This window comes from Schistocerca nitens, chromosome 7, assembly GCF_023898315.1.
Source record: "Schistocerca nitens isolate TAMUIC-IGC-003100 chromosome 7, iqSchNite1.1, whole genome shotgun sequence".
NCBI lineage: Eukaryota > Metazoa > Arthropoda > Insecta > Orthoptera > Acrididae > Schistocerca > Schistocerca nitens.
This window is the reverse complement of record NC_064620.1, coordinates 198,725,078-198,738,925: the sequence shown is the minus strand read 5'-3', so window position 1 is coordinate 198,738,925 and position 13,848 is coordinate 198,725,078. Positions and strand designations below refer to the sequence as shown.

General features: G+C 41.7%; 1 protein-coding gene across 1 annotated transcript in view; it reads left to right on the top strand.

Moving 5' to 3' along the window:
• Positions 1 to 13,848, top strand: part of LOC126195080 (uncharacterized) — an 89,895-nt gene that overhangs the window by 16,893 nt on the left and 59,154 nt on the right. The gene's annotated exons all lie outside the window — the stretch shown is intronic.

The window sequence follows — 13,848 nt, the reverse complement described above, 5'->3', positions numbered from 1 at the left end:
GAGATTGTCTCATAATTGGTTTAAATACGATGGATTAGGAATAGCAGAGGGCCTATAAATCTTCCTGTGGAATCGCCGGAATCACTTCTCTTATACTCGATGAGTTTCCGTCAATTACTGCGATCTGTGACCTTTCTGAGAGTAAATCAAGAATTCAGTTGCACAACTTAGACGATACTTCGTAAGCACGTAGTTTCATTAGAATTCATGTGTGGAGAACGGTCTGAAAAGCCTTATGAAGTCTAAAAATATGGAATCCGTTTGAAATTCCTGTCGATAACACTCATCACTTCGTGAGAATACACTTGTGTTTCAAGTGTTTTACAATAACGATGTTTTGTAAATATTGTTTGTCAATAGCTCGTTTTCTTGTGTATGTACCACGACTCAGCTCATCAGGCTGATGGCTGCAGAATCATTGCACACCATCGCCGTGAATGTCCCTTACAGCCAAAAGGATGAAATCAAGTCTTGTTACGACTAGACTGCGTGATCCATTAGTCGTAGCTTCCATTTATACAGCTGCCCAGTGTCACTGAATGGTACATCCATTTTCCTTGTTTTCGGAGTGATGATAATTGGCCGGTTTAGAAGGTGTTGGTTCAATTATTTATTCATTAATCTCTGGAGACCAATCAATTGGTCTTGTCCAAAGACATTCACACGCTGATACTGTTAGCGATAAATTAAACCAGGCCAACCGAAGTCGTTGAAGGGTCTTCACTGAACGAGTTCTGAGAAATATTATTCTTCTTCTCGACCCAAAAGAGGGCACTGCCGCATCAACGTTTACTCAACCTCTCTGCATCATTGACACTGTTCCACACAGCCACTAGTTTGCTTTCATTCGGGACGTCGTTTGTAGGGTAGCATTTTCACAGATGATAGTGTACGCTGTATCTTGAAAGACAAAATCATAGAAATAGTACATAATCCTAAACTGAGTGTTCAGAGATAAGGAACCAATGAGTGATAAGATAATAAGTTATGGTGGTGAAAAGCAACGTAAATGTAATCTAAGGAAGACTCCAGTGTATGACAGAGTATCTATTCAGTTCTATACAGAATTTTCTAGTGCAGTAGCTACATACTTCTTCACAATTTAGCACAGATTACTCGAGCAGAAATATGTTCCCTTGGCTGGAAGAGACAAGTCATGCTCCTGTATAAAAAGGAAGCTGAACTGATGCTGTATCGTTTATACGTATGTTTTTGACGAAATGCTACTACAATTTTTTAAGATAAAAAAGATAATATTTTCAGATCTCAGTGGCGCGTTTTCTCTGCAGTAGGCATCTTCAGATTATAGAACCAAGTCACTAATCTGAATACGCCTATCACCGGCGAAGCACGTCATTCATATTCGACAGTAAAAACCTCCGCAGCTAAGTCTGTATTTTTATCTGAAATCATACACTGGCAAGCAGCAACGATGAAATGGAACAAATTTTACAAATTTTTAGTTAAGATATTATGGTTTACCTGAAACAAAATAAACATCTGCATCAAAACCAACATGGGTTCTGAATATATCCGCAGAAATGACTTAAGATCGGTATTCTGAATCACAGGTAAAGCCAAGATCGCTGCCACCCGTAGAAGCAAAATAATGCATGGCGGATAAAGTAAGCAGACCAAGACTACCAAAGGAAAAGAGAGCACAATTTTGTGTGGAACCGAATAGTACAATGTGAAAAAATCGGAGAATAAGATTTGAAATGTCGTACTGCAGCAGAGAGCTGAGAAGTAAGTGGACTGATGATTAAGAATTGATGACTTTCTTCCCAGAATCGGCGAGAAAAGGAATATAGTGGAAACACTGATTATAAGAAATGACAGGGTGATGCGATGTGTGTTAAAAAACCAGAGAGTTACTCCCATGGTACTAGAGGCAGAGGAAAAGCTGTAGGGAAAGGCAAAGATTCGAATATAACCATCTATTAGTTGAAGATGTTGAATGTAGATGGTACACTGAGATGAAGTTTGGCACAAGAATGGCGGGCAGCAGCGAAAAATATGTAAGGTGTTATCAGTCTCGGATTGAGAAATGTGAATAAGATGTGCTTACGTTTCTCCATCGACTTTTGCGGTACCATCTTGAAACATTTGTGCCGGACTGGGATTCGAACCTGGGTCTTCCGCTCACTTGGCACTTGTAGTAACCACTGTTCCATCCGGTCACAGTCGTCATCGCAACTGCACAGACTACCCTAACACGCCTCCTGTCGGACCAAAATTCTCAACTTATTCACACACTACTGACGTAGTGCCCCTTGCCAATTTTCCTCATTACTCCCGACATTTCACAGATTCTCGTAAGACTTCGAGCCTGGTGTGCATGAGAATGAGGATAAAGGGCCAGGGGCACTATATTAGCAGTGTATGGATATGCCTAGAATTTGGGTTCAATGGGAAGCTTGCTAGGGTAGTCCGTCCACCAGCGATGACCATTACGTCCAGGCGGCATATGGTCAGCACACATGACTAGCAAGCGGGAGACCTATGTTCGAAGCCCAGTCCGGCACAAATTCTTAACTTCCCAACTGATTTCAATCAATGTGCACTCGCAGCCAATGTCTGTAATTCCTTTGTGTCTACAATGATATGTGATGTATCCATGCAAATTTTGCTCCTCTTAGTTTACTGTTGTTGTTAGTGTCAAACTACGACGAAAACTGAAAAAAGACCGTTTGATAGGGTACGACAGGTGCCACTTACCTCCTATCAGTTTGTTGTTGCTGTAAGGATTTACACCTAGCTTTTATGTCCAACGCTGCACCTGGGCGGTGCAGCATTTATTTTTGTCCTACAGTAGACTTAATTGTTCTGTTGCAAGTTCTGGATCTGAGCGTGTGGTGTTGTTGGAAATGTTACTCAGCAATTTGTGTCCGTTCTGAAAAATCGATGTACGGGACCTGCGCGAAATCAGAATTCTGAGTTTAATCTATAAATATCTATTTCAATAAGGATGTGCACTGAAGCGCCAAAGAAACTGATATAGGCATGTGCATTCAATATATAGTCGTTGCCGAGCGCAGCGCCGTATTCTGCCTGTTTAAATATAGACACATGCAAACAGGCAACGCCTATATGAGACAACAAGTGCCTGGCGCAGTTGTTAGATCGGTTACTGCTGCTAAAATGGCAGGTTATCAAGATTTAAGTGAGTCTGAACGTGATGTCATAGCCGGCGCACGAGCGATGGGACACAGTACCTCCGAGGTAGCCATGAAGTGGGGATTTTACCACAGGACCATTTCACGAGGGTACGGTGAACATCAGGAATCCGGTAAAACATCAAATCTCCGACATCACTGCGGCCGGAAAAAGATCTTGTAAGAACGGGATCAACGAAAACTGAACAGAATCATTCAACCTGACAGAAATGCAACCCTTCCGCAAATTGCTGCAGATTTCAGTACTGGGCCATCAAAAGGTGTCAGCGTGCGAACAATTCAACGAAACATCATCGATATGGGCTTTCGGAGCCGAAGGTCCACTCGTATACCCTTGATGACTGCACTGCACAAAGCTTTACGCCTTGCCTGGGCCTGTCAACACCGACATTGGACTGTTGAAACATGTTGCCTGATCGGACGAGTCCCGTTTCAGACTATATCGAGCGGATGGACGTGGACGGGTATCGCGACAACCTCATGAATCCATGCACCCTGCAAGTCAGCAGGGGACTTTTCAAGTTGGTGGAGGCTCTGTAATGGTGTGGGTCGTGTGCAGTTGGAGTGATATGGGGCCTCTGATACGTCAAGATACGACTCTGACAGGCGACACGTACATAAGGATCCTGTCTGATCACCTGCATCCGCTCATGTCCATTGTGCAGTCCGACGGACCTGGGCACTTCCAGCAGGACAATGCGACACCACACAGGTACGGAATTGCTACAGAGTGGCCCCAGGAACACTCTTCTGAGTTTAAACACTTCCGCTGCCCACCAAACTCCCCAGACATGAACATTATTGGGCGTATCTCGGATGCCTTGCAACGTGCTGTTCAGAAGAAATCTCCGCCCACTATTACTCTTACGGATTTATGTACAGCCCTGCAGGATTCATGGTGTCTACAACACTCAATATCTACTATATAGACCAGTTGCGTAGCTTGTGTCTTTGAAAAACACCCGAAAAGCGCCGGCCGGAGTGGCCGAGCGGTTGTAGGCGCTTCAGTCTGGAACCGCGCGACCGCTACGATCGCAGGTTCGAATCCTGCCTCAGGCATGGATGTGTGTGCTGTCTTTAGGTTAGTTAGGTTTAAGTAGTTCTAAGTTCTAGGGGACTGACGACCGCAGATGTTAAGTCCCATAGTGCTCAGAGCCATTTTTGAAACGGTCTATTGACATAGTCAACACGGATTTAGAAAACGTCGTTTTTGTGAAACACAACTAACTCTACACTCGCACGAAGTGCTGAGTGCTATTGAGAAGGGATTTCAAATTCATTGCGTATTTATGGATTTCCGGAAGGCTTTTGACACTGTACCACACAAGTGGCTTTTAGTGAAACTGTGTGCTTAAAGAATATCGTCTCAGATATGTGACTGGATTCGTGATTTCTTGTCAGAGAGGTCACAGTTCGTCATAATTGACGGAAAGTCATCGAGTAAAATAAAAGTGATTTCTGTCGTTCCCCAAGGTAGTGTTATAGGTCCTTTGCTGTTCCTTGTGTGTATAAAAGATTTGGGAGACAATCTGAGCAGCCGTCTTAGGTTGTTTGCAGATGACGCTGTCGTTTATCGACTAGTAAGATCAAAACAAATTGCAAAACGATTTACAAAAGATATCTGTACGGTGAGAAAATTCGCAGTTGACCCTAAATAACGAAGACTGTGAGGTCATCCACATTAGTGCTAAAAGGAATCCGTTGAACTTAGGACACGATAAATCAAACACATCTTGAGGTAGTATATTCAACTAAATACTTAGCAATTACTATTACGGACAATTTAAATTGGAAATAACACGTAGAAAATGTTGTGGGAAAGGCTAGCCAAAGATTGCGTTTTATTGGAAGGACACTTAGAAAATGTAACATCTTCTAAGGAGACTGCTTACACTACGCTTGTCCGTCCTCTTTTAGAATACTGCTGCGCAGTGTGGGATCCTTACCAGATAGGATTGACGGAGGAGATTGAAAAAATTCAAAGAAGAGCAGCACGTTTTGTACTATTTCGAAATAGTGGAGAGAGTGTCACAGACATGATACAGGATTTCGGATGGACATCATTAAAGCAAAGGCGTTTTTCTCCGAGGAGGAATCTGCTCGCGAAATTCGAATCACCACTTTCTCCTCCGAATACGAAAATATTTTGTTGACGCCGACCTACAGAGGGAGAAATGATCACCATGATAAAATAAGGGAAATCAGAGCTCTTACGGAAAGTTATAGGTGTTCGTTTTTTTCCGCGCGGTATACGAGACTGGGATCATAGAGCACTGTGAAGGGAGTTCGATGAACCCTCGGCCAGACACTTAAATGTGATTTGCAGAGCATGCATGTAGATGTATAGACCATTCGGAAATTGAAGCCACTGCCTCTGTTCAGTAAACAAAACTATAATCACAAGAGACGAACAAGTGCATTGTCCGCTCCCTTCTTTGTAATTTTTTAGTAACTGATCGTTGAGTTTGACCCCTGTGCACAATCAAAACAAAGTCACAGTGAGATCAACAGCTTAGGAATGCAATAGGTTATGTTTATTTATTTATTTATTTATTTTGTTTGTTTCCGGGCCTCCTGACCATGGAAAAAATTGTACGACATTAACAGTTATTTATTTGCTCTTGATCACTGACGTAATTCACATAAAGATAACACAGAGCGAAGTTCTCTAAAAGTTCAAATGAAATTACAAAATGACGCTAACGCTGTATCGAGACAACGCAAGAATACCTCATCTTGGCAGCACGTGAATTCAAATTTAACGAGACAAAAGGAGGACACAAAAGTACTTTGCGTGCCACAGTAAGTTAAGTATCGAGATGCCCAGAATATGGATTGTGCTACGCCAATTGTGAGACATTTCCTCGAAAATCAACTTGCGTGAAACGATCAGCATCCGCTGATGGCTGATGGCTGCCAGGAGACGAATCACCAAGAATCTTAGTTCCAAACGCCCTACTGTTCACAGATCTCTATGGAGAGGACGACTCAAAGTTGTTGCTAATGAGACGAACGAAAATATCTCTCATCTTATGAAAAAACAGGGGAATGCAGTAAAACATCCGACACGTGGCGAACAAAATGCTCATAAATAAGTTTTCTTTTTGACGGTCTTCGTGAGAAGTGTCCTCTCAATTATTCAGCCTCTTCGAACCAAGCGTGGTGGTGGGGGCGACTCATTCAATTGGATACACAAAAATTTAGGAGGAAAGCATCCGACTTTTCCACATTGGTTATGTGGCGCCACAGCATCCCGTCCTTTGATGTGTGCACAGGAAAGGCAAAACTTCCAAACCCTGTTATTCTCTGGGGACTTGTAACATTATGTGATTGCCTTATCATTTTAAATGATTCATTAATCAAGCAGTCGCTCGGCAACAGCTACAGTTAGCAAATAATGTTGCGAGAATGTAAAAGGTGAACGACCTGTGACGTAACTTGTTTATTGTCGAAGCGCCGTCAGAGATGCAGTGAGTTATTGACTTTGAAAACCGCGGCGCGAAAAACGGACAGAAGAAGAACACTTTTACACATTTTTTTTTTTTTTTTTTTTTTTTTTTTTGAGGTACGAGATATTCTCGATGAACAGTTACTCATTCTTCTCTTGTCTCCTGTAACTTGTGTCGGACGCGCATGTCTTGCCGCCGTATTATGATCGTTAAAAATAATATTGTTTTAGTGTAAAGTAAATGTGTAATACTAAAAGTGCATAGCAGTAGATTTATTGTGCGACGTGTATGTGAAAACGTCAAAGGAATTGTTTTCATTACGAGAAGTGCCAGTCAAAACGGCATCCATGTTAAATCCTTCATTGCAGTGTAAGTTCGCCTATTAATTGCCATAAATTCAGAGTTAAATGGAACTGGTGTATGGAATATTCATTTAATATAGAATCTATGTCTCACTTCTTCATGAAATTATTTAATTTTCTTTATGTTTCTGCCAAATAGAGAGTTCACAGTCACGAATTCTTTCGCCGAGTTCGGACGGAAGTTGCATGCGGCGAAATATTTTCTCCGCGCCATATTCTACTGGTAAATGCATGATAAACTACGGTCCCTTAGGAATTTCATGTTGAGCTATCCAAAATAATTATATTTTGAATAGGCATTTACTCTCCTCTGCAATGCAACTTCCGACTGATCAGACGATCCAACAAGAAACAGCCGCACACGGTCGGCGTTCGCAAATATGTTTCCACCGCTGATTATAGCTATATGTTACAGCACAAAAGTAGCATATTGTTATAATTAGCGACTACGAACTGGGACATTTATAACTGTATGTTTATGTATACACATTACGTAAACATATCGTTATAGACTGCAGTGAAGGCACGGTGTTCTCTGCCATGAGCGAAGACAGGCACCAGTTCTACGAACAAACAACACAGAGCAGGCCGCAGCCCAACTTCTGCCAGAACTGCCAACTCTCCGGGGATTCTCGCCCCTCCTAATGAGACTCATAGGCTACGTCCCGTCTAGAAACAGCAACTGAGATCACACTGAGAACAAACCTTTCTAGCGAGAAAACAGAAAACCCTTCCTCCCAAGCACAAAGGTCCGGGACACTAAATAAAATAATTGCAAAACAGTGGCAGAAAATGAAATAATACAAAAGCAATTTATATGACAACCATGTTACACAGTACATGCACGCTAGAGGAATGTATTAGTAATCCTCTGAATAACAAATGTATTCGCACGTTCTAACTTTTAATACCCATAAGAAGTTAGCTACAAATCGTAAAAGTTGGTTATGAATGTCACAAGTATTAGTTCGTTGCATAACTTAGTAGTATGTTTGTTTTGCATGCCGTTATTCCGGTTGTTCAAAATGGTTCAAATGGCTCTGAGCACTATGGGACTCAACATCTTAGGTCATGAAGTCCCCTAGAACTTAGAACTACTTAAACCTAACTAACCTAAGGACATCACACACACCCATGCCCGAGGCAGGATTCGAACCTGCGACCGTAGCAGTCCCGCGGTTCCGGACTGCAGCGCCAGAACCGCACGGCCACCGCGGCCGGCTATTCCGGTTGTTATTGGTTTATTTATCTTTTGTCTTTTTTTATCTGTGCTTCAGTTTTGCTAATGTCATTTTGTCATAGTGAGTGGAGCTATGGACGCCATAAAATGGAGTGCGCAGTGAAGAAATCGCAACATTTCTGACACATTCTTCTGTTCGAGCACAATAGAAGGGTGACAGCAGCGGAGGCAGCTAGAAATGTTTGCGCCGTATATGAGGACAATGCCACTGTACAAAGCACGGCAAGAAAATGGTTTTCTCGTTTTAAGGAGGATCGTTTTGATAATAGTGATTCTCCACGTTCAGGAAGATCTTCAGGGATTGGCGATGATCGTTTAAAAGCAATAATCCACGATGATCCACGTCAGTATACTCGAGAACTATCAAATGTGATGGACTGTGATCATTCCACTGTCGTGCGACGTTAGTGTGCAATGGAAAAGGTTGAAAAATCGAGTGTATGTGTACCGCTTGCTCTAAGAAAATATCAAAAAAAAAATCTGCGGGTGTCAATACGTGCATCTTTGCTAGCTCGTCAGCAATTGACTTGCGAACAATACCCACCATTCCTATACTGTATCTTTACTGGTGAAGAGAAATGATGTCGTTATGTTAACATAAAGAAAAGAAAAGAATGGGTGAGCCGAAAAAAAGCAGCAACTCCCCATGGAAAGACCTGCGCGCATGCACAAAAGGTAACGTTATGCACTCGGTGGAAGAGCGATGGTGTGGTGTACTACGATTCCTTCCCCGAGGTGTAACCATCACGGCAGACATTTATTGTCAACAACTGAGACATCTTGCAAACGCAATCCAAGAACAACGACCAGGACTACTGCGTGAAGTGATGCTAGTACACGATAACACCGGCTGACTAGACTGACAAAAAACACTATACACTTTGCTCACTTGATTTTGCGCCCTCGGATTTTCACTTTTTCTGCTCTCTACCGAATACCCTTCAAGAAAATTCGTTTCCGCGTGAAAATGCTCTCTGAAGATGGTTCGATGAGTTCTTGGCCTCAAAACCACTTGATTTCTGCAGTCACTGAGTCAAGACGTTACCCTAGCGTTGGCGGATTATTGTTAAGAGTGATATATAATATATGGCTCTAAGCACTATGGGACTTAACATCTGAGGTCATCAGTCCCCTAGAACTTAGAACTACTTAAACCTAACTAACCTAAGGACATGACACACATCCATGCCCGAGACAGGATTCGAACCTGCGACCGCAGCAGCAGCGCGGTTCCGGCCTGAAGCGCCTAGAATCGCTCGGCCACAGCGGCCGGCAGGTAATATATTATTGATGACTTAAGTCTACATCTACATCTCTACAGGTACTCCACAAGCCATCGTACTGTTATGTGTATCTGTGGTGTTTATTAAACTTGCGGAATAAAGCTACAAGCTAATGCACCAACCAAATAATACTTTTTCGCCTGTGACAACAGTATCCCACTACGCCTTTCACGTTCAACTAGTTCTGTAGTGGCTGTCGTACTTATATGAATGCATGTTGGCTGTTCCTTGGGATATGTCCGAAACAACAGACACCAAGCAGAATCCGCAGCTGTTGTACATTATATGTATAATGAAGCTGGAGATGGGGAGAAAGGAAAGGAAAGTGAGGGGAGGGGACCACTACTGTCTGCTGTATCGGGACATTACGCGGAATCAGCGGCGACGAGTGTAAAAGTGTGCCGGACCAGAATTCGACCCCAGGATCTCCTGCTCGCCAGGCAGGTGCGTTAACCACTGTGCCATTCTGGACACAATATTATCGCAACTACGTGGAGTATCTCGGCACGCCCCGCGGGCGATCTAAATTCCCATCGAGCGCTACATATTCGCAGTCCCAGCCCATTTCCTCAGTGTTCACTCTCTAAGATTCCCACAGAAGGTCGACCGCATTTGTGCATCCACACAGAAGGTGGATCTAATGCTCAGCTGGGCCAGTTAATTATATGAATGCGTGATATCTGTTCCTACGAACATTTTAATACTCGTCTTATTTCGTGAATGTTCGCGGGTGGCTTGAAAAGTTCTCGGAATCACCACGAGAGGTCAGCGCTAGTGCAACGAGCTGTTCACGTGATACTCATTGGACTGTTGCCTTTAAACGCGTGCCATGTCAGTGCTCTTGGGAGAGAGCTGTGGGGGTGACGTGGCTCTGTTGTTGTTCCCGCGTAGTGATTTGCGAAGATGGAAAAAATTAAGATTCGAGCAGTTCCTGTAAAGAAAGGTACGAAAGCAAACGACATTCATGCCGATTTCCAGAATACACTGGGGGAACCTGTTCCTTCAAATTCAACTGTTTCCAAGTGGACATATGAATTTAAATTTGGTCAGGAGAGTTTATATGATGATCCGCGAAGTGGTAGGCCTAGATTTGTCATTACTCCAGAAATCATTGCAAAAGTGCACAAAATTGTCGTGGAAGATCACCAATTGAAAGCGCGTGAAATTGCTCACGCTTGCCAGATGCCATCTTAAAGGATATATCACATTTTAACTGAAGAGTTAGAAATGAAAAAATTATCTGCAAGATGGGTGCCGCGACTTAACACTGGAGCAAAAACGCATGAGAATAGACATATCAGAACAATGTTTGGCCTATTTTTGGAGAAACGAACAAGATTTTTAGCTTCGGTTTGTGACCACAGATGAAATGTGGTTGCACTACTATACCCCAGAGACAAAACAACAGTCAAAACAGTGGAAACATGCTGATTCTCCGCCACCAAAGAAAACAAAGACAATTCCTTCGGCGGAAAAGGTCATGGCATCAGTGTTCTGGGATGCGAAGGGGATTCTGTTTGTAGATTATCTTCCCACTGTACAAACAGTTACTGCGATACTATGCTAATCTCCTGGAGAAATTGCAACAAAAGAAACACCAAAAAAGGCCAGGTTTAGCAAGGAATAAAGCCATCTTCCATCAAGACAATGCGGACCCGCACACATGTGCCATCACCATGGCAAAATTACCCGAACAAAGGTATGAATTGTTGCCACGCCCGCCTTATTGACCTGATGTGGCTCAGTCAGGCTTCCACCTCTTCCCAACACTGAAAATTTTTCTTGGTGGACGAAGATTCACTTCAAACGAAGAACTGATAGCCAGAGTTGACAACTATTTTGCAGGCCTGGAGGAAACACACTTTCGAGATGAGACCAAGGCATTGGAACATCATTCTGCAGCTTTCATTGCACGTGTCAAGAAAAATGCAAGATGTGCCATAGACACATCATTGTTTTCATAACAGCCGGATATGTACAGGAAGACCAACAAGTCTGGGACCCGTTTCGTCTAAGAAGTAAACCAGAAAACTGCCAGAGTCCAGATAGAGTAGCCATATATTTGGAACACTGATCAAAGTGGACTTAATTATGAGCTAGCTTCTGTCACCACACAATCCAAATAGAGGGAAAAATCAACAGTTGCCTCGGTCCAGTTTACACACAACTCACAGTTACAAAATAAATCTTGGACTTTCGATGAGTGGACACCTAGCAAAGAAACTGTATATTTGTCTTCAGCACAAAACTTTCGGCCAGAAAGTTAGGAAGGCTGTTGAAGACAATCTTCGACTAAACATACATTTGGATGCCAGCATAAATAGGAAAACGGGAAAAGACAGTTTAAAACACTTTTTCGTTACTGTTGGTAATGACAGTGTCGCAAATAACCTGAACTCTACACTACTTTGTAATTCTTGCAGTGGTCAGAAGCACACAACAATAATAAATGATTTATAATTTATGATCATTCCGCCAAAAAAATTGTGTAAGCTCTTTGGATATATACTACTTTTGGCACTATTTATATAAAATGTGGTGATTGACTAATTCATCACCTCCCAGCCCAAACCACTAAGAATAGAAACTTGGAATTTGGAGAGGGTCTTCATCTTATACTGTAGGCATCGTTAAAGGGGTGTATTTTTCGAAATTCCACCCCTAATAGGGTGAAATAAGAGATGAAATGTTTTTTTGAAAATATCTCTATTAAGGCAGTTTTGAAGCTATAACTACGACGATGTTTGGTTTTACACTGTGTGTAGATTTGCACATGAGAAATCGGCATAACAACATAAAAATTCGATTAAAAAAAATAGAACGTGCAGACCATACAGTCTAAGAAAGCGAAGCAACAGGCACTAAGTCAGCAATAACATACTCTACATGGACTCTCTGCAGTGACTTCGACACTAAATAAGGGAACAGAATTTTCATAATGGAAATGCATTTTGTTATTCACAACCAACTATCTGCTTCAACATATCCTCCTAAGCTTCATTATTCCTAGCAAACAGCTGGGTACAAAATCCAGTCCAGTACATGTTGCTGAATTCAAGACTGTGATTCAAGTGGCGTTTGATTTTGCAGCTCAAGGATGTCTTTCTGAGGATTGTCCAGATATGATTTTCCCAAATGTGCCTTTTGTGTGTCTGCGTACTGTTTCATGCATTTTGTTGAAGAAGCAGGTACATTTTTAAATTCTGATAGTAGGTAAACTAAGAGTAATCGAATACTTTCAGCACCCTAATCACAATGGCACGTAATGCTTCTAAATACAATTGGGAAACTGAATGCATGTTCTAGCCGAGGGAGTTCCTTCGGCAGTCAACAAATTCGTAAAACATTCCGAATGCATTTTCAAAACAAATTACCGTTTCCAACGTAAAAAATCGCACTTGGCTCACTTTCTGTCCGCAGCACAAAGACTAACTTCCAAATCCGTGTCCAAACAAAGACTGTCTCACATGAGCCCTGAAAAGAATAAATTGCTTTTGGAGTGTATGACAAACGATATATTTCAGCAAGAAGTTCTATACTGTTCCAGAACCAGTACTTGGTCAAATTAACATTTGGAAAAATTTGAAAATTTGTGGTAAGATCTTATGGGACCAAACTGCTGAGGTCATCGGTTCCTAAGGTTACACACTACTTAATCTAACCTAAACTAAATTACGATAAGTACAATACACACACACACACATACCCGAGGGAGGACCCGAACCTCCGACGGAGGCAGCCGCGCAGACCACGCGGCTACACCGCGAGGCAAATTAACATTCATACATATTTTATTGCACACATGCATGGATAGTTACAAAAAAAACACAGCTCTTAAAATTAGTAAAATTTACAAAATAAATAATTATACATTGCCGTATATAATTTTTAAATAGAGTTTTGTGAAAATTACGGTATGCCACGTCGCCAAAATAATAAACATTGTATATTATATGACTCTTTTACGGAAAAATGAGCTTCCTTTCGGAAAATTAAACAGTTTTTGATTTAATCTATAGTAAAATGTTATAATTAGTTTCGTAATTAAATGTTGTAAAGAGGAAAATGTATGTCATTTATGATCAAATATAACAAATGGAAATTATAGGATAATTAACTTCTTTGAAAAGTGAGAAAAAATAAAGTTGACAAAGTGCAAAGTTTTAGTATTATTTCTATACAATACACCGGTTCCATAGGATCGCCTCTTGTACTTCAGACTTACAATTTAAGTAAATAATAGCTTAAAAAAGGATGGAGACGTAAATTTCGTCAAACAGTCTAGCTATCGTAATGTACTATTGATCAAAGATCCCCATTAATCTGGTTCATTATACA